The 27701-nt window shown below is 39.2% G+C and overlaps 1 long non-coding RNA gene across 1 annotated transcript in view; it reads right to left on the reverse strand.

Moving 5' to 3' along the window:
- Positions 1–13602, reverse strand: part of LOC144455600 (uncharacterized) — a 77195-nt gene extending 63593 nt beyond the window's left edge. The window contains exon 1 of the long non-coding RNA XR_013484321.1: positions 13507–13602. This is a non-coding gene — a long non-coding RNA (uncharacterized LOC144455600). The remainder of the gene's footprint in view (positions 1–13506) is intronic.
- Positions 13603–27701: the final 14099 nt, after the last annotated feature.

Genomic DNA, 27701 nt, shown 5'->3' on the forward strand with positions numbered 1-27701 from the left:
CTCTATAGCTACTTTCTTTTTATTAAGGTGCTAAAATAATATTCACAGTTAAGACAGGTCTCTCTAATTAATAAAAGTAAGAAAAGGAAAGGAAAGAAAGGGAAAGCACAAGAAAATAGGAATAAAAAAGAAAAGAGATAGACTGAGCTGTGCACTGAACTTGACCTTTTAATTCCTTTAAAAGCCACATTGCAAAGTCTGAATGACTAAGGTCCTAAGCAGATGGTACTCTGTTTTCATAATTACAGTATGTGCATTGAGGGATTTCAAGGCATAAGACAGTTTCCAGAACATCAAGAAATACCTTATTTTCATTTGGTCATTATAAGCCCTCCTCACCCACACCCAGTCAAGATGCTAGTTAGCCCTTCAATCGTCAGAAATAATTGTAAAACATGTCTTCTATAGAAGCCCTCTAAGTAGAAATCTGAACTCCAATGTTCTCACATTTGGAAAACAGGATTACTGGGTGGGGTCAAAGAGTGGCTGGAATTTCTGGCTCATATATCAGTTTTACTAAGAGCAACTCTGAAAACTGAGATTTATCCTTTGGAACCCTCATCATCTTCTTGATATGCACTTTCTCCCTCTCAGTGGCATCCCTTGTCTTGACACATACCTCCCCCTCCCCTTCCCTGATCAACATTACCTCTCATGAAAACACCTGATGAACAAATTTATATAATAATATATGTTTTCATAGTCCCAAGAACTGACTGCCAGGACTCAGAAACCCCTAACCCAAGCATATCTCAGAGTATAAGAAAGTCTTAGAAGGGGTTGTTAAGGACATAGTTGTTGCCTCATTTCCCATCTCTTGCTCTGGGACCAGCAATCAAATTGATGCTACTTTTCCTTCTGGAAAAGGTGTGTCATCTGATGGCCTTATGAATGCAGTCACATCTCTGTGACTCTTCAGACTGACATACCCTTCCTTGGCCACCATTCCCATATATATGTTGTCTTACTCAATTAGAATGTAAGCTCCTCAAAGGAAGACTCTCTCTCTCTCTCTTTCTCTCTCTCTCTCTCTCTCTCTCTCTCTCTCTCTCTCTCTCTCTCTCTGTCTCTGTCTCTCTCTCTCTCTCTCTCTCTCTCTCTCTCTCTCTCTCTCTCTCTCTCTCTCTGTCTCTCTCTCTCTCTTTCTCTCTCTGTCTTTTTCTCTCTTGTATTTGTATCCTCCAAGTGCAGGGTAGTACTTTTCAAAAGATGCATGTTTAACAAATACTTTTTTTATTCCTTCATTTATTTCTCCATCCATCCATTCTATCACTCATTTCCTAGGCCTTCAAATGTATGGTGTATCTTAAGACTTTCAAGAGCTTAGGTCTTCATTAATCTTTACCTGTGGTTTGGAGAAATTTCTTTCTGAATTTGTTCACATTGCCTGGTCTGGTTATCTCAGGTGGATGAACTACGACGCATAATATAAAATTGCAACATGGAAACATAAACAGAAAGAAAATGTCCCAAATATCCATACTTCTCAGGCATGCACTGTTCTGACATGCTGAGGTCTTCTTTCCTGGATCTTTTGATCCCTGCTGTTAGCTCGGTAGTATAGGGCCCAGTCAGGAACACCAACCCAGAAGCCTGAGCTTACTCTGTTTTTATCCATCAGTTAAAACACCTATATTAAGGGCCTACTATGTGCTAGGCACTAGACTAGATGCTGGGGATACTAAACATGAAAATGAGAGAATTCTTGTTCTCCATAAGCTTACATGGTCACAGATTAGTATATACAGACCCTATGCTAAATTAACACAAAACATTTTCCTGAGGATGGGGAGGGCTGAACAAGTAAGAGAATTAGAATTCAAGAAGGTAGTGCTTGAATTGAGTCTTGGAGGTATTTCAGGTTTCTAAGTGGTAGAAGCAAAGAAAATCATTCTAGGAGTATAAGACTGTGCAAAGGTAGAAAGATGGGAAAGAGTGATGCAATTAGATCAAATAGAGGGTCATTACAATGATCAAGCTAAGAGAGGATGAATGCCTGCATGAAGGTACTTATTATATGAGTAGAGAAGGGGACAGATGGAAGAAATCCTGACAAAATGGATGTGATAAGACTTGGCAACTTATTGAGTGTATACAGGACAGAGAGCGAGAGCAAAGCATTGTGGGGTGGCTTCTAAGTCATGAACTTGAGTGACTGGAGGAATGGAGGTGCTCTCAATAAAAGTCTGAAAGTTAGGAGGAGGGGTAGGTTTGCAGAAAACCCTAATACATTTTTCTTTTAGACATGTTGAATTTGAAGTGCCTATGTGATATCCAAGTAACTATGTCCAGCAGCCGGTTAGAGATGTAGAAATGGAGCTACAAAAAGAAATGAGAGCTAGATAGATATGTAGGTTTTGGAGTCATCTGCACAGGGATAATATTTAAAAATATGGTGACTGATGAAATTGCAAAGATGGGGCACATGGAAAGAGAAGAGGAGAAGGCTCTGAGGCATCCCACACATAGAGATGTGTAGAGAATCTAGAAAGAGGGTGTGGTCAACTGTGTTCAATGCTGAAGAGAGGTCAGGAAAGATGAGCACTGAGAAAAGGCATTAGAGTTTGCCAATAAAGATTGCTTGTGACCTTGATGAGAGCAGTTTCTGTGAAGTAGTGGGCTAGAGATTGAAGTGAAAGGAGTCTTGAACTGAGTGATAGTTGGGAAAAAAGAGGTAACTGGTGAAGACAACTTTTTTTTTTCCGCTAGAAGTTTGGCTACAAAGGGAAGGAGAGATATAGAATGAAAACCTCAAAGACGAAGGCAGCTGGTGCAGTTGGCAACAGTCAATGACTTCCTGTCCCATAGATCAATGGCTCTACTTTTCTGATTAAGGTGACAAAAATGGCTGATAAGATTTCTTATTGTCTTACTAAGGGATTTAGTATACTTCAGTTCAAGGAATGAAGTTCCAATAGCAGAATTTTCATGATGATATAAGAAAGCAGGTGGAGAGAATATTTTGAATTTTTGAATCCTAATCATGACACTCAGGTAACTCACAATGCTAGCCCTGAACATTGTTCAAAATGTGGGACACTCAGGACAGGAGAATTTGATTAGAACATTCTGAAGGCAAGAATTTGGTCTTATTTTATCTTTGCACACCCAGCTTCTATTACAGTGCCTTGTATACAGTAGAGGCTTAGTGAATGTTGATGAATTGAGTTATGCAGAAGTGCTGGAAGTTAAAATGTAAAATGAGGGAGTTGGAGTCCCCCTAGGGTCCCAAGGTATCCATGGATAGATTTAGGAGGGCCTGTGAATTTGGCATTTTTTCTGTCTTAGCAATTATATTTCAATATAATTGTTTTCCTTTGCAATCATATATATTTTATTTTATGTATTTAAAAACTTTGCCATGATCAGAGACCATTAGGCTTCACCAAACTGCCAAAGGAGTCCAAAGTTAAGATGATCTCTATAAGAACTTATGAGTAAGGTGTGGTATATAGGGAAAGGTCCTGTTTCCATGAAGAGGAGAGGGAAAATAAAGGACCAACGAGAATATCGGGGGGAGAGAAGATTGAAGATGACAGTCACTTATCCTCCAACAAGACACTCATCTCCTGACTGGGCATTTTTACTAGCTTACCCCTATCTGTGGAAAGCTCTCCCTTCTACTGGCTTCCTTCAAGTCCCAGCTAACAATCTTCTAGGAAGCCTTTTCCTATCCTTCTTAATTCTAGTGCCTCCCTTCTCTTAATTATTTCCTACTTATCTAGTATGGGTTGTTATTCTTCACTCTCAAAGAGGACCAAATTGACATCACTGTCAAGGTACATTGGCTGATCAGACCCATATGAACCCACAAGGCTCTACCACAGGTCCGGCACAAATAGTCCATATGAGCATTTGGATTGGAAATGTCTCTAAATTTGTACATCTCACTTTTCTTTCTGCAGTTCTGCAATTTTGAAATTCTGAATTTTCAATTCTCTTGTAAATCTGTCTTTTCTAGTATATAGCTTATTTATATATAGTTGTTTGCATGTTGCCTCTGCATTAGATCCTGAGCTTCTCTGGGGCAGACTTTTTGCCTTTGTATCCCTGGTGCTCAGCATAGTGCTTGGCCCTTACTAGGTGCTTAATGTTTATTGACTCACTGACTTATTGGGTGGGTGGGGAGAGGAAGAGAGGAATTCAGGTCCTGGAAATAAAAGAAAACCTGACTAGAGCACATAACAAAAACAAAACACCCATAACCACTGAGAGGGGCTCCCCCGGAGTTTAGATTACTGTAAAGTAGAGCTACTCCCAAATTAAAGCTGACAACAATGGCATAGGCTATTTTATCAGATAAGTTCTTCATTGAATTTATTTTTATTGAAATAGATCAAAAGAAATGTGAGATGTGCAAATTTAGAGAATCCACCCCAGATGTCCCCATGAACTGTTTGTGGCAAACCTGTGGTAGAGCATTCTGAGCTCCCTTTGGTCTGATCAGCCACAGTTGGACACAGAGTAACTTGACTCTGGGAAAGTGATGTTATTTTGGTCCTCTTCAAGAATGAGGGACCAACCAAGTTCCTCATTATCATATGCCTTTCAAGCAGAAATTGTCTTGTTAAGTCAGGACTAATGTAGGAGTTCACCCAATAGGTAGGAAATTATACTAGATGATCTCTACAACCGTTATGTTCTATGATTCTGTACATTTACTCAGAAAATAAAGTGAAAGAGAGCTAAAATGAAGAAAGCTAAAGGCCTGGACCTCTGGTGTCCTCCACCACCAAACCTTCACCCTCATCTGACTAGGGCCAGTGTTAGAGGTTAATGGAGTAGCTGACATTAATTTGTAACAATTTGAGAGGCATTGCTTGCAAAGGCCTCCTTATCCCCAGGTATTTCTCCTATAGCTTGAATAGATATTTTTTTCAATTTTTTATCAATTTTTTTCAATTTATAAATTGAATTCTGTACTATTAAATTGACTCTATAGCATGCATGTTGTCCTTTCTTACCAGGTTCCTTGCAGGCCAGTGCAACAACCTACTTATCGTGGTTGTCCATGGACAGGGTAGAGGGATGGGGAGTGACAAATGCTAGGAAATTAGACTGACCTCTTTGGTATGGTCATTCTTGGGGAATATGTGGTGTGAGATAGGGCATGGATGGAGTAAGAGAACCACACTTGTCTATATAGTCATCAGTCAAATGCATCAGAGGTCATAAGAGGGTCACAGATTGATAGTGGAAAGGGGTCTCAGCAGTCATCTTGTACAAATATTTCATTTTAAAAATAAGGAAACTGAGGTCCATCAGGTAATAGGTGACCAAGGTCACACAAATAATAGGTAGCAGAGGTAGATTTGAGCCAAATACTCTGACCCTAAACCCAGTATTCTACTGCACCATGTAGCCTTGTCCAATGTCAAAGCCAATGTCCTTGGGAGGATGAGAGAATCTCGCTCATTTATTTGCAAATAGTTGGTTTAGTGAGCAACAATTACTTAAGAAAAAGACTTTTAGGTCAAGTTGTGAAACCATAGCCACAGGAAGATATACAGAATAGGTTTAAAGGGCAGGGTTTATTCAAGTCCCAGTCAAATCTTACCTTCTCAAGGAAGCCTTTCCTGATCCCCCTTAATTCTAATGCCTTCTATCTGAAGTGAAGCTTCCTGGGCAGCTAGATGGTATAGTGGATAGAACCAGGCCTGGTGTTAGGAAGATTCTTTTTCCTGAGTTCAAATCCCACCTCAGACACTTATTAGCTATGTGACCCTGGGAAAGTCATTTAACTCTATTTGCCTCAGTTTCCTCATCTGTAAATTGAGATGGAGAAGAAAATGGCAAACCACACTAGGATCTTTGCCAAGAAAACCCCAAATGGGGTCATGAAGAGTCAAACATAACTGAAAAACAATTGAACTTTCCTCTGAGATTGCCTCCAATGTAGCCTGCATAAAACTTATATGTATGTGGTTGTTTGCATGGCGTCTTTCCCATTAGGTTGCGAGCTCCTTGAGATCAGAGACTATTTTTGCTTTTCTTTGTATCCTCTGCAGTTAGCACAGTGCTTGACACATAGTAGGTGCTTAATAAACTCTTGGTGACTTGTTGAATACATTATTGCTTGGAAATAGTTTAGTGTTCTGGTGAGATATTGCTTACAACCATCAGGTACTTGGAAAATATGAACCATTGTTACTCTTCTCACAAGGAAGTGAGTCACTGTGATGGAAAAGGTTGTATATTATTTAATATTAATGATGATGATAGTATTTATAGAACATTTTCAAAACACTTTTCATGTTGTCTCATTTGATTTTCCCAGCATCACTCAGAGGTATATGATTTTATTTTCCCCATTTTACAGATGAGAAAACTGAGACTGAGTTACCCTTGGTCTCACAGTTTCTAAGTTTCTGAATCAGGAACTATAATTAGATTTTCTTGACTCCAAGTCCTACACTCTGCCCCCTGCACCACCTAGCTGACCTGTCTCTGTGTTGTAGAGATCATGACCCGGAAGACGTAACCCTTTCAGCTCTGGAATTCTTGTTCTCCATTTCCCCTCCCACCTTTGTGATTGCCTCTCATGGACAACCATAAGTAGGTAGACTTCCAGTATGTTTCACTCTCCACCCCAGCCATCTTTTCCCCATCTACCCTACAGTACTACTACAGCACAGCCCCTCCTGACTTCCTCTTCCCAGCTCTGGAATAATAATCAAATCAATAGTGCCATTATACCTGGGAAGAGTGTTTCAATTGAATCCCCTAAGCAGAGACTTTCCAAATCAACTCTTTGTTTGTTTGTTTGTTTCTTTCTTTCTTTCTTTCTTTCTTTCTTTCTTTCTTTTTTTCTTTCTTTCTCTCTCTTTCTTGCTTTCTTTCTCTCTTCCTTCCTTCCTTCCTTCCTTCCTTCCTTCCTTCCTTCCTTCCTTCCTTCCTTCCTTTCTTTCTTTCTTTCTTTCTTCCTTCCTTTCTTTCTTTCTTTCTTTCTTTCTTTCTTTCTTTCTTTCTTCTTTCTTTCTTTCTTCTTCTTTCTTTCTTTTCTTTCTTTCTTTCTTTCTTTCTTTCTTCTTCTTTCTTCCTTCCTTCTTCCTTCCTTCCTTCTTTCTTTCTTTCTTTCTTTCTTTCTTTCTTTCTTTCTTTCTTTCTTTCTTTCTTTCTTTCTTTCTTTCTTTCTTTCTTTCTTTCTTTCTTTCTTTCTTTTTAACATACCCTTCCCCAGAGCTTAGTAGTGCTTTTTACTTCAAAGGGTTTTTTTTTTAACCCTTCCACACTAAAAGTAATATGGGACAGTGGGAAGATTTAGAGTCAGAAGACCTGGGTTCTGGTCCTGGCTCTGACCCTTTGCTTGTCATTTATGACAAGAATATGAGGCAAACTCACTGTAGAAGGAATTGAATCTTTCAATTGCTATATAGCCTTAGAACTGATTGACTGTGCAGCAGGGTTTCCCTGGTGACAGCTGCCAAATATTGGGCAACATCCCAAAGCTTATGCAAGCACAGAGGAAATGGCATGGCCCCAGAGAGAGATCTTGTAGGAGAGTAGGAAGTCCTATGCAAGCCACAGTCTGTGTAGGTCTGGACATTTAAATGATGGTTGATGATGGATGAGTTCTAACTTGGCACAAGCAACACTGAATGCAACCAAAGGAAAGTGAAATGAAAAGAGCCTTTAAAATCAAATTTATAGATGTGCTCAGCTGAGGAAATAGGAGGTTAGAGACCATAAGACAAAGTGGAGTCATTCTACCTAAGAGGGAGATGCCAGAGAGCTCATCTGAAGTGTGGATAGAGATGAGAGCTTAGATTTAGAGTTTGAAAGACGTAAGTTCAAATCTTGCCTCAAATACTCACTAGCTGTGTGGTCCCTGCCAAGTCACTTAATCTCTCTGTGCCGCAGTTTCCTCATATAAAATGGGGAAAATAATGTTGTTGTTATTTGTCCTTTGAACTAGAAGAGGACCAATGATATCACGATGTTGGGATCAAGGTAAAGTGAGTGGCTGCTCAGTCCAGTAGGAGCTTGAAAGGCTTTACCACTGATCAGGCACAAATAGCCCATTTGAACATTTGTGATGGAGATGTCTCTAGATTGGCATATCTCGCATTTCCTTCGTGATTCTTCTTTGCTTACAAAGCACAGCACCTTCTTTGATGTGGGAGTGCCATGCTAGGCAATCCTGTGCCAGCATTTCCCATATCTTACAATGGATATTAAACTTCTTCAGAGAGACCTTGAGAGTGTCCTTGTATTGCTTCTTCTGACCTCCATGTGAGCATTTGTCTTGTGCGAGTTCTCCATAAAATAATCTTTTAGGTAAAATATGATTGGCATTTGAGCTATATAGCTGGTCCCTCAGAACTGCACTCTCTGTAGTAGAGTTTGAGTGATTGCCAAGGGGAAAATAATAGCACTTACCTCACAGGGCTGTTGCAAGGATCAAATTATTATCATATGAAAAGTGCTTTGCAAGCCTTAAAGAATTATACAAAAGCTTTTTGTTCTTATTATCATAATTATTGTTAACCTCTGAGTTTCTGAACTCTGGGAAAATGCTGTAAGCATTTTATCTTCGTTGTACTTGTGTATGAATAAAAGAACCTTCACCCCCTTCATGTCCCCACCTGTTCGAATATCTTCCTGACTTTCCAGAATGTGTTAAGGATAAAGATAAACTGTTTGACTAAAACAAAGAAGACCAATGCCAGACCTCAGAGGTTTGCCCAAGAGAAATGAGAGATCCACAATTGCTCCTCCCTTTTGCACAAAGAATATTTTTGACACTAGGATGGGGGATAGATAAGACATGAGAGATGTCCATATATATGTCTACTGTCAGCCTAGGTGGGGGCAGCAAGGACAGCATTTGGGTGTGTGTGGGAAAGAGTGAATTAGCAGCTGTTTAAACTTAGAACATCAAAACATAATTGAGCTTTGTTTCCAGTCAGGATCCTAGTTTGATAAGTTTTCTTAATCAAAACATTCTCTCCCTAAGATCCAGTTGGAGAAGATTATGATTAAGTAGATCTCCCAAAAGTTTCTTTGGGGATGGGAGAGTGGGAGATGGGGAAAAGAGATTTCTTGGCATAGCTTAGGCCAAAAGAAGTTTTTTTTTTAAATCTACATTTGTCTAACTCTTCCAAAGTAAATTTCCAATTTGTGCACTACTTTATTACCTTTTTTTCACACCTGATTTAAAACATTGTGCAGTTCGGACATGTGAACAATGAAGGGGAAAGAATCACTGTAATTATGAATACTTCCCTTCCTCTTGAAGCTCTATGTATGAAAGACCTTGTGTGAGCATATTCAATCAGAGGCCCCCACCAGTAGATGGAGCTTTACCAGTAGATCTTAAAGACTTACCTGGTAGATATCCAACTGTCTCCAGTTCCTCATGCCCATCTCCAGCATCCCCATTCTCCCTTTCCCTGTTGTCTGCTGGGGCAGTTATGTTGTATAGTGGTAAACCTTGATAGGGAAACTAAGTTCAAGTCCTGCCTCAAATATTTACTAGCAATGTGACCCTAAACAAATCTCTTGACTGTTCTGTGCCTGTTTCCTCATCTGTAAAGTGGAGATAATAATAGTTTTTACCTCACAGGGTCGTTGTGATGAGAAACTATGGAAGTATTTATAAAGCTCTTTGAAAATCTTAAAGTGTTATATAAATAGCTATACTTGTTATTATTTCTACTGGGGAGGGGATAGCAGCTGGCTTGGCAAGACTTTACTCATCACTCTGCCATTGATTTATGATCTCAAAGATTTAGGGAAATGACAAATGTATTCTCTTTCTCTCAAAGTAATCAGGGGCTCCTTGTCCTAGATAGTGTCTTGACTGGCAAAATGAATGGGATTCAGTACAACAGATGTGTTTATTTAGATTGTCTTAGGGGCTCATGTGATTGCTTCATGATCAGTTTAGCAGCGGTGATCCATTAAACAAAGCAGAGGGATGCGCTCATCTTTGCCAAAGTAGGGGACTCTGGGTATAGAATGTTGTATAGAGTGTTATGCATAGTTGATATATTACTTGATTTTGCTAAACTGCTTATTAATTTTTCTCTTTCTTGTTCTTTGATGTAAGAGGTAATTCCCTGAATAGAGGTGGAAAGACAAATGTGTTCAGAAATGAAGATGATTTAAAAACCAAAGATGTCAATGAAAATGTGGGGGGAAAGAAAAAAAAAGTAGAGAGAGATGGGGTGATCTCATGATCCAGTTTTACTAACCAGGAAGTCTGGGTCTCATCAGTCCTTGTTTCTGTTCATGGCTTACGAGTCAATGTGGTAGAGTGGAAATAACACTGCCTCTGAGGTAAGAGGGCTTGCGTTCAAACTCTACCTTAGACGCTTGTTATTTGAGTGACCTTGGACAGCTTACTTTAACCTTCCTGGTTCCCAATTTCTTTACATATGAAATGAGTGACTAATGGCCACTCAGGTCCCTTCTAGTTCTAGATTTATAAGCCTAATAGTATCTTGAAATTCACACCCTCTTATTTAAGGACATAGCCCCAATTCTACCTGGGAGTAGAAAATAGTAATAGTAGAAATATTATTAGAAAATGTGAACAGTTAATATTTACTTAGTGCTGAAAGGTTTGTAAAGCACTATACATGTGTCATCTCATATGGTCCTCAGAACTCTGTGTGGTAGATCCTACTATTAATCTTCCCATTTTACAGATGAAGAAACTGAGGTACAGAGAAGATAAGTGCCTTGCCCCAGGCTATAGAAAATCCCTAATTCTTAAAATATAGTAATGGAAAGAACACAGAATTGTGACTCAGAAGATTTGGGCTTTGACACTTAGAGACTGGAAGACTTTGGACAAATAATTTGACTTCTTTGGGATTGTTTCCTTATTTGTAAAAATGCCTGGGTTGATATTTGCCTCCTTTATTGGTGCTGCCATTGATCACTGGAATCCTCCAAAGAAGTCAAGGATCAAGAAATTGATTCTGGTCAAATGGACCGAGGTGTGAGGAATTACTCTCCAGGAGGATCTTAGGACCCCTGGCTTGATAAATTTCCCCAAACACGATTGTTTCTTTAAGCCTTTGGGATTTTTTTTTTAAATATACTGATCCTGGGATTGCTACTATTGCTGGACTTTGGTGTCTGCTTTGGCTCCAAAATCCTGGCTTATATCTTAGACTCTGGGTTTGTTAACACTGTCATTTCATTTTAATCATTGGTTATTTCCTCAGACAAATGACTACAACCCTGTTTAGTCTCCTCAGCTTAGTTCATTTCCTTAGTTCATTTCCAGCACTAGCCTTGGTCTTGCCAATAGTGAGAACATATACTCACTAAAACATCTCTGAAATTAAACATATATGATTTGCTTCAGTCACATGGCTGCTCTCAATGTCTCCATGCCAATAGGTCCTTTGCAATTACATGAGCTAATTAGGAAGTCAGTCTGGTACCATGAAAAGAGTCCAGATATTTGGAATAAAAAGGCCTGGGTTCAAATCCTACCTTTTACTTGTGTGACCTTGAATATGTGTCTGGGTGTTTTTTTTTCTCATCTATAAAATTAATTTGCTGCACTGAGTGACCTCTTAGGCTACCTATATGATTCTATCCTAGTGTGTCATACAAAAGTAGAAACTTGAGAAATGCAATTCACCAACATATTGCCGATAATGTTCCAAATAATGCAAATTCAAATTAAAAAAATAAATGAGTTGACTTTGAAGAGATAAAATTTCTGTTTTAACTCCAAGATTCTATGAATTCAGAATCTCTATCACTGGTTTAAGCCCCCGGGCTGTAGAGTTTCTGGGACTCCAACACTATTAGGTTTCTCCACCCAGTGGTGCTTTTTATAAAAAATGGATTGACACTCCTACTATTTGAAGGACTTGTAGGTGCTAACCCATGTTCTAGATTTCTCCAAGCATAGCTGCTCTTAGTTCCTATCAGCTATTCTTGTTGGCATCTCCAAAGTTGCTCTTCTCCATAAAATGTTTGGGGCTTTTCTTTCCTAGCACATCTGTAAGGCAGCCTAGAACAACAAAGTAGGGATGCTCATATAGTTTGCACAGAATTTATGTAGCTCGTCCAGACTAACTCTGTCCAGAATTTAGAACTGTTTTAGAATTGCCTAAAAAATATATATGTATATTATATATATATATAATAGTCTAATGTATATAGGGTACACCAAAGTCTTAGTGCTGTTTTAAGCTATTAAAGCTTAAATATTAAGCTTAAAAATAAATTTATTATTAAATTTATGACTAAATTAGTTAAAAGATTAAATATATTTTTAAATTCTTAAAAAAACTCAGTTTATTTAGATATGGCCTATATATAAATGTATATATTGAATAGTAGTAACCTAAAACAGAACTAAGACTTTTGGGACACCCCATAACAAGAGTTGGTTGTGGCTACAGAAGCCATCTTATCCAATTCTTTTATGGCACAAATGTGGAAACCAAGGCCCCAGAAGATATGAGAGAGAGAGAACACAAGCACTTATTAATTATACTGTAGGGCAAACACTGTGCTAAGCACTTTACAAACCTTATTTGATCCTCACTATACTTCTGGGAGGTACTATTATACTACTATTATGCTACTATTATAAGCATTTTATACTTGCAGAAACTGAGGCAGACAGAAATTAAAGGATCTGCCTGAGGTCACAGAGCTAATGAGTGTGTGAGGCAATATTTGAACTCAATTTTTCCTGATTCCGATTTCTTCAGAGGCCATTTAGTTCATCTCTTGTTTTACAGATGAAAAAGTGGCCTCTAGAGGTTATTACTTTCCATTGCCCACAGCTACGTGCATCAGAAGTGAAATTTGAACAAAAGTTCTATGACCAGAGCTAGAAGAAGAAAAAAACAAACAAACAACTTTCTAGCACCAAAATGGAGACTATCATTAGACCAACTGAAATAGATTTATAGAGAAAAGAACTAAAGTCACTGGACTGATGGCCATTTCACATTCTGGTCCTGTGTTCTATTCAGATTCATCCAATGTTGTACAGGTAGTAACTAACCAAGATGGGATTTTAACCTGACCTTTTGATTTCAAATCTAGCATTCTCTACATTGCACCAAGCTGCCTTACCTAATGTTCCCCTCCTATTTCCCCTTTGGTTCTCTTATACTGTGCCCTGAGGTAGGGCATGTCTTGTTTGGCTTGGTCCTGCCCAGAGTTAGACCTAAGGGTGGAATCTTGGGTTATCTAAAATCTTCCATTGCATGGACTGAAGTTTTGTAGGGTCTGATACCATGGGTAGTCAGAAGATGTGAAATAGATTGGAATTTTGGAGAAATAGTAGGGATATTAAAGCTCTGGAAGTAGACAGAAGTAAAGACATGGTATGAGCTGGGTCACAGAAGTGAAGCAAAACAGGCAAATATCAAGTAATGTGAAGGAACACAAATAGGAGTTGACAAGTATGAGCCAGAGCATCCATAATGTATGCAGCAATCCCCAAAAGACTGAGGAAAAGCACAAGGGGTGATGTCTAATAGTTCTGGAAGTGACCTTGGGTAACATCCACTCCATTACCTTCATTTTAGAGATGAGCAAGAAGAAGGCCAGAAGTAGACACATTCCTAAGGTCACACAGCAAATATGTGGCAGAACCTTGATCCAGAGCCACATCTTCTGTCTAGATTTGGAAAAGGATAATGTTCCTGTTAAGTCATAAAACATTCTGATGCAACCAGCCTATTAGAGCAAATGTCTCCTTCTCTGAAATCATTATGTCTTTAAACTGTACAGATGAGGAAACTGCTGCCTTAAGTTGTTGTGGTGCTTTATTATATCTGGTATCTCAGTGATGTGGGCCTTCCTTGGGGTGGCACAGGTTGTAAGACACTCATTCCTCCTCATCTTGTATGACTCTTCTCCAGTCCAGGAAACAAAGAGAATATGTGATGGCTATCAGCCCAGGGACTTTAGTTCTTTTCTCTATAAATCTATTTCAGTTGCTCTAATGATATTCTCCATTTTGGTGCTAGAAAGTTATTTGGTTATTGTCCTTCTAGCTCTGGTTCTAGGGCCTTTGTTCAAATCTCACTTCTGATGCACATTGCTATGGGCAAAAATGAGTAACAACCTCCACAGGCTTTTCTTTCTTATACATAATGAGAGAGTTAGACTGAATGGCCTCTGAGTACCCTTCCAGTTCCAAAGGTCTATGATCCTATGATTCTATGACCCTCATGTTAACAAAAAACTCTCTTTAGATTAAAAGAAACCCAACATAGTGTTCTCTCTCTCTCTCTCTCTCTCTCTCTCTCTCTCTCTCTCTCTCTCTCTCTCTCTCTCTCTCTCTCTCTTTCTCTCTCTCTCTCTCTTTCTCTCTCGCTGTCTGTCTGTCTCTCTCTCTTTCTTGCTGTCTTTCTCTCTCTCTCTCTCTCGCTGTCTCTCTCTCTCTCTCTCTCTTGCTCGCTGTCTCTCTCTCTCTCTCACTATCTCTTTCAGTGTGTGTGTTTTCACACACACACACACACATATGTAGATAGGTAGCAAATTAGAGATAGAGGTATTTTAAGATACATTTTCTTATCTTTAGTCAATATTTAATATACAGCAATATAGAATAGTGGCTAGGCTAGAGTGCAGGCCTTTCAGGAAAGCCTGTCTTTGAATCCTGCCTCTGATACTTGCTAGGTGGATGACCTTGGGCAAATCACTATACTGTTTAGTCCTTAGTCTCCTCATCTATAGAATAAAATAACAATACCTGTAAGTACCTAACTCAAAAGGTTATTATGAATATGAATTAATATAATTAATATAACATAAGTGCTCTGTAAATAAGCAATTCATAAAAATAAGTCACTTTCATTGTTTTATTATTATTACCTCCTGGTAAAGAGTAAAAGTAGTCAGCACCTTTTCATAATGGCTCCACAATTCTTCTCTCCAAGTCACAATATCCCTAGGACTTAGCGAGGTCAGCTGTTTCCTTCAGGGAGTATATTCCTTCACCTCACTTTTGCTCCTCTTCAAGTGTCTCTGCCAGCAATGATAACTGAGAAGGACTGGAACCTATCATAGGCAGCAGACCTGGGAGTACTCCAAGACATGTGGGAAGAAGACAGAATTAGTAAGTTACTATTTAGGTTCTTAGAAGGGCATCTGGAAAACAGGCATGGCCTTTTGCAGGCTGCTGGAAGAGGGGTTAAAAATGATACTCAAGTATGAGAAGCAGAGTCAGCCCCTGCAAAAAGGAAAAATCATCCATGTGGTCACAGTGCTCAGTCCCCAATATCAGAAGAAATATATCTTGGCTTAGTGCCTTGTGGAAATGCCATTCTGCTCTACATGACCTCTGAGCCCCACCAAAGTGAGCTCATGCAAAATTAATTCCTCTAACTCTTTCGCACCATCCCTGGGTGTGGCAATGAGTTCCAGAAAACTCTGGAACTCTCAAATTCAGCTAATAATGACACGGTCAGGAAATAGCATATGAAAAATCTGTTTTGTTATTTTTATTTTTTGAGTCCTAACAAGATGAGTGATGGGAAGGAGAAGGTGAACTTATAAAGAGAAGCAACTAAGAAGGTTGCAATGAACAACAGGAGAAATAAGGCTATGAGTTCACTGCATCCTGGCAGGGCTGAGGTAGAGGGGAGGCTTAGATTTGAAATGCCAGGTAGGATAAAAGGCATAAGAAGAGCCTGGGATTTGTCAGAATAAAGTGGAGAGAACCAAGAGAAAAATTTATACAACAACAATGTTGTTAACAATTTTTTTTCATTTTGTTTTCCTGGTGAAAAAGAATTTATTAAGTGTTTTCCATGTTCCAAGTACTATGCTTAGTTCTGGGAATACAAAGACATAGCCTATTTATTTTAAAAAAAAATTATTTTTTCCAATTATATGTAAAGATAATTTTTAGCATTCATTTTTACAAAATTTTTGAGTTCCAAATTTTTCTCCCTGCCTCCCTCCTCTCTCGTCTTCCTAAAATAGTAAGCAATTTGATACACTTGTTAAGAACTTTGAAAGACTGACAAACTCTGACCAACACAATGACCACCCATGACTCTAAAGAATGAAAGATAAAATGTGTTACTCACTTCTTGGCATAAATATGATACACTCAGGGTGCAGAATGAGACATATTTTTTGGACATAGTCATTATTTGAATTTGTTTTGCTTGACTGCACCTATTTGTTACAAGGGTTTTGCTGTTGGAGTTTTTAGTTTTTAATGGTGGGGGAATGAAAGGGAGAGAAAATAAATTTTTGTTAATTGAGCAAAAAAAAAAGTAAGTGGGTTTGAATGCTCAGCTCTTTTACTTATACTTGTACAAATGCATGCCTAGAAAGGTGTGCTAGGTGTGTCAACATACTCTGCCCAGGAACATTGCCTGAGGTGGGAAGTGGAAGGAGAAGAAGAAAGGAAAAGGAGAAGCAATGACAAGCCTACATAACTCTGTGACTTTGGGCGCATTCCATCCCTTCCCCCTTTTAAGGCTGTGTTTCTTCGTCTTAAAATAAGATACTTTCAGAGAAGTGATAAATCAGAAATATATTTTGAGGTGTGTTTTCAGACATGGATGATATTGATTCATTTTACTTGACCATACTTATTTGTTACAAATGAGGATGTTTATAGGGATTTAGTGGGAGGTGATAGCTAGTAATAATTGAGAGGGAGAAATGGTATGAAATGCTTGTCTGAAGAAGAGCACTAACTACTCCCTCTCTGTGGCCCCTACCCTTGAATGCATGGAACTACAATTTCCTCGCTCTGTTCTTAAGGCATGCTTTTCTGTTTAGTTACAGTGATTTAACCCTAGGTAAGAGGAGTTTCTGGAACATACTACAGAGAAAACAACAGGAGAGGAGATTCCTCAGATCATTGCCTTGGAGGAGCTTTCTCTTGTTCTTTCCTATCAAGCCCCTTCCCATTAGCAAACTTTGACTTATTCTGCGTCCATGTGTGAGTCCTGGTTAATTTGGTATTTTCTTTGCTTTGGGGAAGATATGATAATATATATGAGCCAAGTCTAAATTATTGAACTCAATCTCTCCACAGGGATGAAAACCAATGATTAAAAAGGAATACCTTCTCTCTCTTTGTGTCCTTGGATGGCTATAGTTCTGCTATAGTTTTGATGCCCCTCAAAGACACACAAAAACAAAATCTTAAAGCAACTGATCTGAAAACAAAAAATATTGAAAGCAAACAGACTCTCAAAGAAATGAGGAATGGGATAGTCTCAATGTGAGAGCCACAGCAAGGTAAGTGATGAGAAGGCATTTCTGTTCTTGGATCCAGGGATAGCTGCTATCATTCTTGATTGGCTCCTGCTGTTACAGATACAGTATGTCCCAAGTGTCTTGCTCCCTAGTTGTTGTCTACAACAGCAACAGTAACAATAACTCTGAGCATCCATCCAGTGCCCACTAACCTTCCAAACTCTCTCAGATGCTTTCGTGCTTCCCTGGACCACTCATGATATTTTGGCTCTGTTTTCCCTCCAATTAGGCAGAGAGAAGGAAAGACTAACTCTCTTAGGAAGTAACAATTGCCAGTCCTTAGGTCAGAATGTGCTGAGATTTGTTTTTGTCCTGTCCGCAGACACCTAATCCAATTCCTTGGAAAAGAGTGTCATACCAAAAGATATGCCAAAGAGGAAAAGAAAAGAAAAGGAAAAAAGAAAAAGGAAGGAAGGAAGGAAGGAAGAAAGAGAGAGAGAGAAAGAAAGAAAGAAAGAAAGAAAGAAAGAAAGAAAGAAAGAAAGAAAGAAAGAAGGAAAGAAAGAAAGAAAAAAGAAAAAGCAAAAGCAAACAGGAATAGAAGAAAAAAATCTAGAAGGGGACATAATCAGGACAATATTATTATTTGCTATTAAATTTAATATACATTAAAATATATACAACATAAATTAATGCTTTTATGTCATCTTTTAATTTGTATTAGAATGTTTATGTGCATTGATAATTAAGATCATAGTAAAAAAAAAGCAACTAAAAAGTACATTAAGCAAGAGCCTTAAACTGTGTGGTCTCTAAGCTCCTTATAGCTTTAAACTCTACTTCTCTGCCTCCCCTTCCCCTTTTCCCGCTTCTCCACCCTCAAAGGGAAGACTGAAGTTTACTAGTTTTTTATCTCTGTTTCTAGATCTATTACCAATATGCAGTGATCATGAGCAAATCACTGCCCTTCTCTGGTGTCTGTGTCTTTCTGACAGTAACCCAGGGTCAAGATCCACCATTGTTCCTTTGATTGTTCCTTTCATGGGCATTGAGAAGACACAGACAGCCTTGAGCTCCTTGGAACTCAGCTATAAAATTAAGTATTTGATTTTTTTAAAACCCTTGCTGAATGTCAAGATATCATACAAATAATAAAAAATGGATTTACCTATATTCTCTTAGTCATACATGTTGAATAGCATGTAAAAAACTTATAGAATATAACAGGAAAGTATAAATGTGAGAGGCAGCAAGAAAGAGTTGCACATGTAGTGGTCTCAAGCATGTAGGATAGAAACTCTATTGACAGCACAGACTCATTTTCTTTGTTGTCTTTGTGTCTTAAACACCTAGTTCTGTGCCTTGCATGTACTGTCAATCAATAAGCATTAATTAATCATCTACTATGTGCCAGGCCCATGCTAAACTAAAAGAAAGGAAAAAAAAAGATAGTCCATGACCTTGAGGAGCTCATAGTCCATTCAAAGGAGCTCACTTAATTTATATTTGAGTTGAGTTGAATTGGGTATGAAACTGGTGAGGACTGTTCTCACTTAAATATGTGAAGTAGGCAAAGTATATTTTTGAATGTTTTCTTTTAATTCCATTCCTCTCCTCCCCTTAGAGAACCTGAGATCATACAACTTACATACATACATACATACATACATACATACATACATGCATGCATAGGATGTTGAGCTGGACAGGACCCTAGAGATAAACTATTCAATCCAACTCTTTCATTTTACAGATGAGGAAACTCAACTATATCAATCAGCCAGTCAGAGGCCATAAACGAACATCAAGGTATTTAATGAGGTATGATTGAAGGAACTGGAACTATGTAGCCCAAAAAAGAGAAGGTAGAAGGGGAAATACATCAAGTAGTTGAAGGGCTGTCATGTAGAGAAGAGATAAGAGTAATTTTGCTGGGTCCCCAATGGAAGATCTAGAAGAAATAGGTGGAAGAATCTGGAAGAAAGAGGACAAATAAACAAATTTGGGCTTATTATAAGAAGAAAAAACCTCCCGACAATTAAATCTGTCCCAAGGTACAGTGGGCTCCCTCAAGGCGTGATGGGTTCCTTCTCTTTAAAGGTCTTCAGACTTGTCTGAAATGTTACAGAGGGGATGCTTCAGTAGGCCTGGGTTGTACTAGAAGGGAATGAAGTCCTTCCAACTCTGATATTCTATGGTTATCTTCCAGTTCTAAATCATTATCCTGTAAAACCCAATGGTTAATGCTTTTTATCAGAATGAGCAGCACATATGCGGCCTTACTGCAAAAGCCGGCACCGGTCTTTCCAGGCTCCACCTCCTTTGCTGGTCTTTTACTTAGCTCAGGCTGATACACATCTATAAATCCTCCAGAGAGACAAACACCAGAAATGACAAAATCACTGCTTGTACCAAGTTCCTTAACTAAAGCCCTTGAAGGCCTTGGGAAATGACTCAAAATGCCTGGAAGGAAGTTTAATGAGTAAAAAAAAAAGAGCAGCTCATTTAAGAAAAGAACAAAAAATAATAAAGCAGTAGCTAAAATAACATAGGGAGGGCAGTACATTCATAAACTCTGTTTAGAGAAAAACATCCACAGGGACACCTGGTAAGTGTCTAAAGGAGAAATACGGGATCATTGCTTGCTTTAAACATGGGCAGTGCTGGTGGTGGCCTATATGGTGAGATATGAGAGCTATAAAAAAACAAAAAACAAAAAACTCCTTACCCCCAGTAGATCTCCCTACCTAAGAACCTTACCCTAAAATTCTACCATTAGATATCCATTCCTTTGTTCGTAGCACTGTTGTCTACCTGAAGTCTTCTTTTAAAAGACAGCTACCTCAGCAAGTCTAATCCTTAAAGGTATTGATATCTTAGTGAAAATTAGTTTCCCAGAGGCAATCCAGAAGGATCTAGATAAATTGGACAGTCTTAGATTTGGACTTAGAAGACCTGGGAAGAATCCTGGTCAAAGTTACCATCTGAGTAACCTTGGGCAAATCATGTACCCTTTCGGAGCCTCAATTTCTTCATCTGGAAAATAAGGATGAAGATATGTGAACTGCATATCTCACAGGATTATTAAGAGGAAAATATTTTGCCAGCCTTAAAGTACTACGGAAATGTATGCTTTTATTATGATAGTTTTTTGTGTACCTGCTTAACCCTGCATATATTACTGAGGGAAGGACATCTCTTTGTCTCTTCTTCAGAGCTAAGCCAAGTGCTTTGAATAAAGAATATGCTTAGGAAATGCTTAATGAAATTGATTTGAGATAATAGGAGTTTGGGCTACATATGGCTGCATCTAAGACAAGTTCTACCTAAGGCAGGGGTAACAGCTTTTACTGGACCACTGGGTGTCATAGCTGATATTGGTAGGGCAGGGGTGGGAAAGAGGTAGCATCTCTCTGGTGGTGGGGGAGGTGTCTTGCAACAGGAGTGACAAAAGAAGGAGGGTGAGGCGGAAGCCTAGTGCTGGAATTCCAATTGATGACTCACAGCTGTTTGAGGATATAGGCTATGACTTAGCCAAAAATCATTAGCTTGGATCCTAATGAGAGGAATCTGCCCAGCCTGGGCAGATTCCTGTGTGATGCTTTGATGGTGGGATTCAGACACCATAGACTAGGATAACCAGAAGGAAGCTAGCTGCTAGACAATAGCTTTTCTCTTCATCCTATGAAGGATATTCTTTGTTTCCTGAAAATGGAAGAGGGTCACAGCTGGGAATGGTCATTCTGTCATGTGAGTGAGATAAGGGAGGTCACATGGTAGTAGCTTTTCCTGTCCAAGATGGTGCCATGTCTCTTGGTAGACTAGCAATCAAAAAGAGTTTAAGTTTAGTTCAAAGAATTTAAAGCTAGTCTGCAGTTTCCTAGTAGTCAATTCACTTTTATAACCTGAGATTCCTTGTACCTTTTGTATATATGGCTTAATTGTTCCCTTGGGAATCAATCCTTATTTTGCATCTGATTTGGACTTGAGGGAGTATAGCCCTGAAGAAGTCAGGAAACCTTGATATAGTGGCAATAATTTATAGGCAGGAATATTAGAGTATAGAGCTTATTAATGGGTTTCAGAGTTTTAAATTACTCATGAGGTTATTAATCCAGTAGAGAAGTAAAACAGTCTGGAGATAGAATTTTCTTCCTTGGCACCAGTAAAGGTGAAGTTCTTTCTCAAGGAAAGCTGTGGGTTTTCAGATGGGAGTCTTGGGCTTGAATAAATTCAATATAGTTTGACAACAATAACAAAACATTTATTACTCACCTTTTATGTACCATGTACTGTGTTAGGTGCTGGGAGTATTAAGAAAAAGAATAAGAAATAGGTACACAGATAAATAGTTTGAGAGAGAGGAACAACTAAGAAGTAAGAAAATTTAACAATAAGCTCTTGTAAGCTGGTTCAAGCTGGCCAGTCAGCATATATTTATTAAGCACCTATTATGTGCTGTCCCTACTCTCAAGGAGTCTGAAGGGGAGACAACCTTCAAACAATTACTTGCAAAGAAGCTATGTACAAGATAAATTGGAAATAATCAACAGAGGGAAGATACTAGAATTAAGGTGGATGCGGAAAGTCTTCACATAGAAGGAAGGATTTTAGCTGGGACTTGAAGGAAGTAAGGAAAGCCAAGATGCAGAGGAAGATCATTCCAGGCATGGAAGATGTGAAAATTTAAAGAGTTGATAGATGGAATGTCTTGTGTAAGGAATAGCTAGGAGGCCAACATTATTGGATTGGAGGTTATGGAGATTTAGGGCATAAAAAGAAGCCTAGAAAGGCATATTGTGTGTATGGGGAGGGGAGCAGGTTCTGAAAAGTTTTGAATGCCAAATAGATTATGGAAGGGTGGGGCATAAGGTATAAAAAGACTGGAAATGGAGTGGGGGGAACAAATTATGAAAAGATTTAAAAGCCAAATAGAAGATTTTCTATTTGATTTGGAGGTCATAAGAGGCTACTAAAGTTTTTGTTTGTTTGTTTGTTTGTTTGTTTTGTTTCCTTTTTTAGCCAGGATATGACATAGACAGACCTGCATTTTAGAAAGATCTCTTTGGCAGCTGATAAAGGATGGAATGTAGTGGGGAGAGATTTGTGCTAGGGGGAAAAACTAGCAGTCTATGGCAATAGTTCACTCATGAGATGAAGAGGGCCTGCACCATTGTGTTGGCAGTATTAGAGCAGAAAAGGAAATATATGAAAGAAAAATTATGAAGGTAAAATTATTAGTAACAGATCAAATATGGGACATGAGACAGACACATAGGTTTTGAGCCTGAGAGACTAGCAAGTTACTGTGCTTGGCAGTAATAGGAATATTTGAAAGGGGAGAGGGTTTTTCAGGAAAGATAACGAATTCAACTTTGGACATGTTGAATTTAAGATGTTTATAAGCTATCTCATTCAAGACATCTAACATGCAGTTGTAGATATTAAAATGGAGGTCGGCAGAAAGCTTAGGGATGGATAAGTAGATTTGAGAATCATCTGACCAGAGATGATAGTTGAATCCAGGACAGCTGACGAGATCTCCAAGTGAAATGGTATATATAGAAAAGAGGGCCCAGAACAGAGTCCTGTTGGATATCCATGTTAGTGGGTATGACTTAGAGGAAGATACAGCAAAGGAGTCTGAGAAGCAGTCAGAGAAGGAAGATCCTTGGCCTTAGTGTTTACTACATGCTCTGTGCTTACAACTTATTGCTGTGTTGAATGGGATAGTCATCTAGTCAAGGAAGTATAAAAGGAATGCCTAGCAACAGTGAGGGCCCATTGAAGTTCTGTAACATAAATTTGTAGTGGATCTGATCAGCATGGTTTTGTGATTTTCTCCTGCTTTTTGCAGCAACATGTGTATAGAAGTGAAGGTGGAGGATGGTGTGAGTGATCCAAGGCTGAGGCTTGGCAGGGCAAGATCTTTGCTGGGATGAGAGGGCAAAGTACCCAAGTCAAAAGGAAAATGTAGACCAAGGGGTCAAGATGGGGAAAGGAGGAGAGTGTAGTAGCTGTTGCAGGGGTGATGGCCTAGGAAAGAACTCAGAGGTTGAGGGTTCAGTGTAGAAGAATAGGGTTTGGAGTTACAAGTCAGAGGAAGAGAAGAGATGAGATTAGAATGAGTCAGATAAAAGAATGTCAGTGTTCATGAACGTGGAAGTGGCACATTTGTGAGTGATGGCAAGATCCAGAAGATAAGCTATTTTTGTGTATGGCTGAGGTGGGGTGGCAGAATAGATCATGGGAAACAAGCAAGCTAAGGAGCTGTGAGGTTAGGGTGTTTGTCAATATGTACATATGTTGAAATCACCTATTATGAAAGAAGAAATTGGGGAAGTGAGAGGGAGACCGTGAGCCAAGAACTGAACTCACTGAGGAAAGAAGAAGAGTGTCCTAGAGGTCAGTAGGTAACCAGAATTTTGATGGGTGGCAGATATGATTGAGTGAACTTCAAAAGCAGAGAGATTGTTACAAGTAATGGTGATAGAAGGAGGACAAAGAAGCATTCTAACCACCTTCCCCCTTGACCAGTAAGTGTAGGGCAATAAGGGAAAGTGATGCCGGTGCTAGAAAGAGCAGTCAGGGAGGCTGTGTAATCAGAAGGGTCTCAGTGAGAGCCAAAGATGAAAGGAGTAGAAAGGGAAAAGATTTAAAATGAAAGGAAGTGTGTTACTTATGGGGCAGGCATTCTAGAGAGCACAGTGCAGATAGAGTTTAAGTGGAAAGGTGGTAGCTTTAGAGTAAAACATTAAAGGGATGATGGTTTGAGAGGAAAGGGAAAAAGGGATCAGGTACTGGGGTCTGGGGAATGGGGTTTGAATGATGACCTAGTAGTCTTCAGAATCACTGGGATGGGGAAAGTATGTCCAGGGGAGAGTTTGTTAATCATTGAAGAATGAGTTTAGTTAGATTTTTATTGTCCATAGGGGTTCAGTTTCAGGGTCACTTCTCTCAGGCAATTCAGAAGGAACAAATATGTGGAACTGAAGGAATGGTCTTACTCTTCTTTCCCCTAGGAAAGAGAACAGACTGGAGACTCGGTAGAACAACTTTTCTACTCTTCCTTGGAAAGGTGCTCAATGGAGTAGTGATTCTCATCTTCCCAGGAAAGGCTGAAAACCAGGAAGGAGACACATGCTGATGGAATGGCACCATTTCTATTTATCACAAAGACAGGAGACATAGCTAACATTTATATAGTACTTTAAGGTTTGCAAAACCCTTTACAAACATAATCTCATTTGATCCTCACAATCATCCTGGAAGGTAGGTGCTATTATTATTCCCACTTTGTAGATGAAGAAATTGAAGTAAATAGAGATTAATTGATTTACCCAGAACCACACAACTAGTAAGAATCTGAGGCTGGATTTGAACTCAGGTCTTCCTGGCTTCAAATCCAGTGCTCAATCCATTGCTTTACGTAGCTGTCTCTGCTCAGCGAAGGGGCCAGTTATAAGAATTGCTGAGCTAATAAAACTCAGCAATCGATTGGATGCAGAAAGCAAGGAAAAGGGAAAAATGAAGGATAACTCTGAAGTTTTAAACTTGACTGACAGGGGAGGTGGTGGTGGTGATCTCATAAAGTTGTTCCAGTTACTTTTTACTGGGTTCTGGGGTGAGATTAGTGACTCTCAGTCTCTCAGAATTATACGGCACATTTATGATATCATAGTGTTTTCTTTGGTAGGCAGGGTAAGTACATTACCCTGATCTGACAGATGAGGAAGGTGACAGTCAAAGCAATGAAGTGAAATCAATAGTCCAACAGTAAGAATGGGGCAAAGCAAGGATTACAACTGAAGTTCTTTGATCTAAGACCAGTGGAATTTACAACAAATCCCTTCTTCTGAAAACCAGAAAACGAGGGCTACAATTACAAATCCAAAGGATGATAATTCCCCCGTGTCTCACTTCTGTTACTACCCCAGTAAAAGACACGCGTCAATCCAAGAACTCTTGTGGATACTCATCTCTAGAAAGAAAGCAGAGAGGCCCCTGACAGCAGCCCCTTTCCAGAATGGACCAAAATTGGGCTAGTATTAGGGGCATATTCCCTCAGATAGATGACTGAAGAACAAGGAACAAAATCTATATCTATAATTTAATTCTTTTTTTATCTGAACACTAAAATCTCAAATGCACGCTTGGATCAAGTTTCAGAATTTATTTGGAACTGTGGATTGTTCTCTGACAAGACCACCCTGAAGCATCTGTTTGTTTTTTTTTTTCTTTAGGGCTTCCCTCTCCATTCTCCCCTTCCTAGGTTCTCAGGACCCTCGTGTTTCCAAGTTCTGCTCAGCAAGGCTCCATCCTAGGGACTGCCTGTAACTCTTTTTCTTCCCTCCATCATTCTTTCTACTCCATTCCACAGAGATATTTTCCAAGGAGATAGCTAGCTAAGCCAGTAAATCAATATGAGCTCATTTGACTTTCTAAATAAGTGAATTCCATAAGGGAAGGGGTTGGGCTGTATGCTATAGCTTTATATATTATACTGTGGGATGGGAATGGACCTTGTGATTTCATTGGTATGGGGAACTCCCATGTGAGGAAACTCCTTCTATCAACACAGGTTGGCATTTTCTCTGTAAGCTGTGGTATAAGAGAGTTACTTTGTGAGTTCAAATCTGGCCTCAGATACTTATTAGCTGTATGACCCTGGGCAAGTCACTTAAACCTGTTTACCTCAGTTTCCTCATCTGTTAAATGAGCTGGAGAAGGAAATAGCAAATCACTTCAATATCTTCACCAAGAACACCCCAAAAGGTATTAGAAACAGTGGGACATGACTGACATGACATGACACATGATCAGGATTTGTTAGAAGCAAGACCAAACCTAGGTCTTCGTGGTTTCCTGAACAGATCTTTATCTACTATTCAACTCTGCCTCTCATTTTATAGGAGACCTGTGAAAAAGAGGTTTGGAAGAACCTGGGGTCCAGAGTTTCTTCACTAATAAAGCGAGGAGGTTGGACTAAATTAGGGGGCTCTTGGCCTAACAATTAACACCAGGAAAATACAGGTGCTCCATCAGCCACCACCACACCATCCATACACAGAATCATTGGTTACAGCAAATGGAGAAGTTTTGAATGCTGTGGATAAGTTCACTTACCTTGTTAGTATACTTACTGGGGATGTACACATTGATAATGAGGCTGACACATGCATTGCCAGAGCTAGCTCAGTGTTTGGGAGTCTCTGAAGGAAAGTATGAGAGAGAAGAGGTATTAGACTGACTGACAAACTGAAGGTCTACAGAGCTGTTGTGTTGACCTCATTGTTGTATGCCTGTGAAACCTGGACAGTATACTAGTGTCATGCCAGGAAACTGAATCACTTCCAATTGAACTGTCTTAGGAAGATTCTGAAGATCACCTGGCAGGATAAGATACCAGACATTGAGGCTCTTTCTTTCTCAAACTAAACTTCCGGACATTCAAACTCTACTTCAGAGAGTGCAACTTTGATGGGCTAGCCATGTTGTTCGAATATAAAATGTGCACTTGCCAAAAAGACTATTTTATAGAGAATTTACACAGGTGGTCAGAAGAATCAATACAAGAACACTTTCAAGGCCGCTCTTAAGAACTTTGGAATTGATTATGTGACATGGGAGACATTGGCACAGTAATGCCCAGCATGGTGTGCCCATATCAGAGAAAGTGCTTTATGAGCAAAGCATAATTGAAGTAGCTCAAAAGAGATGTGAGACATGCAAATTTGGAGAATCCACCTCAAATGTTTACATGGACTTTTTGCCTGCCCTGTGGTAGAATATTCAAGCTTGTATTGGTCTGATCAGCCACAGTTAGGCACACTTGACTCTAGTGTAGTGATGCCATTTTGGTCCTCTTTGAGAACGAAGGACAACAACCAATATGGACCCCCAGGACGTAGGAGAAACTTTCTTCCTAAATGTGCCCACAAGGTTTTAATTCTGTTCCTAATAGTTAAAAAAAAAATGTACATACATATGCAGGGTAAACTCTAGAATTCATTTCCTTTTGTATTCAATAGGGAGAAGGGGAAGGTTTAATGACAGGTAAAGGGACTGAGAAAAAGTTGGAAACTCTTGGCTCAGATGATTTCAGAGGTTTCTCCTACTCTGTCATCCTGGGAGTCTGTGATTCTGTCAGTAAACCCCTGGTGTCCTAAATAGAATAACAATTTCAGGGAAATGTATCCTGACCTTGACCAGGAAAAAAAAAAAAAGGTGATAAGGCTGACACTTCTGGAGTCTCTGTGTCTCTAAGGAAATGAAACTGCCATGTGGACAGAAGAATCCCTTCATCTAAAAACAATAACCGAGGTGCCACAAGCTATGACCTGAGACAGATGAGATTCCCAGGGACGTGATTGTGGGCCTACTCTCCATGAAGTCTTTGTACAAGTTGTCCATGACCCTGTGCAGTGTATACTTGCCACTAGGCTGCCATCATTTCAATCACTCCCTTGTATTTCTAGAACAACTCTCAGAAAGAAACTTAACATGCAAAAGCTCAGGAGGGCTCCAGGGAAGGATGGAGC

The sequence above is a fragment of the Phascolarctos cinereus genome, unplaced genomic scaffold (genome assembly GCF_003287225.1).
Source record: "Phascolarctos cinereus isolate Bilbo 61053 unplaced genomic scaffold, phaCin_HiC Scaffold_2;HRSCAF=192, whole genome shotgun sequence".
NCBI classification, from domain to species: Eukaryota; Metazoa; Chordata; class Mammalia; order Diprotodontia; family Phascolarctidae; genus Phascolarctos; species Phascolarctos cinereus.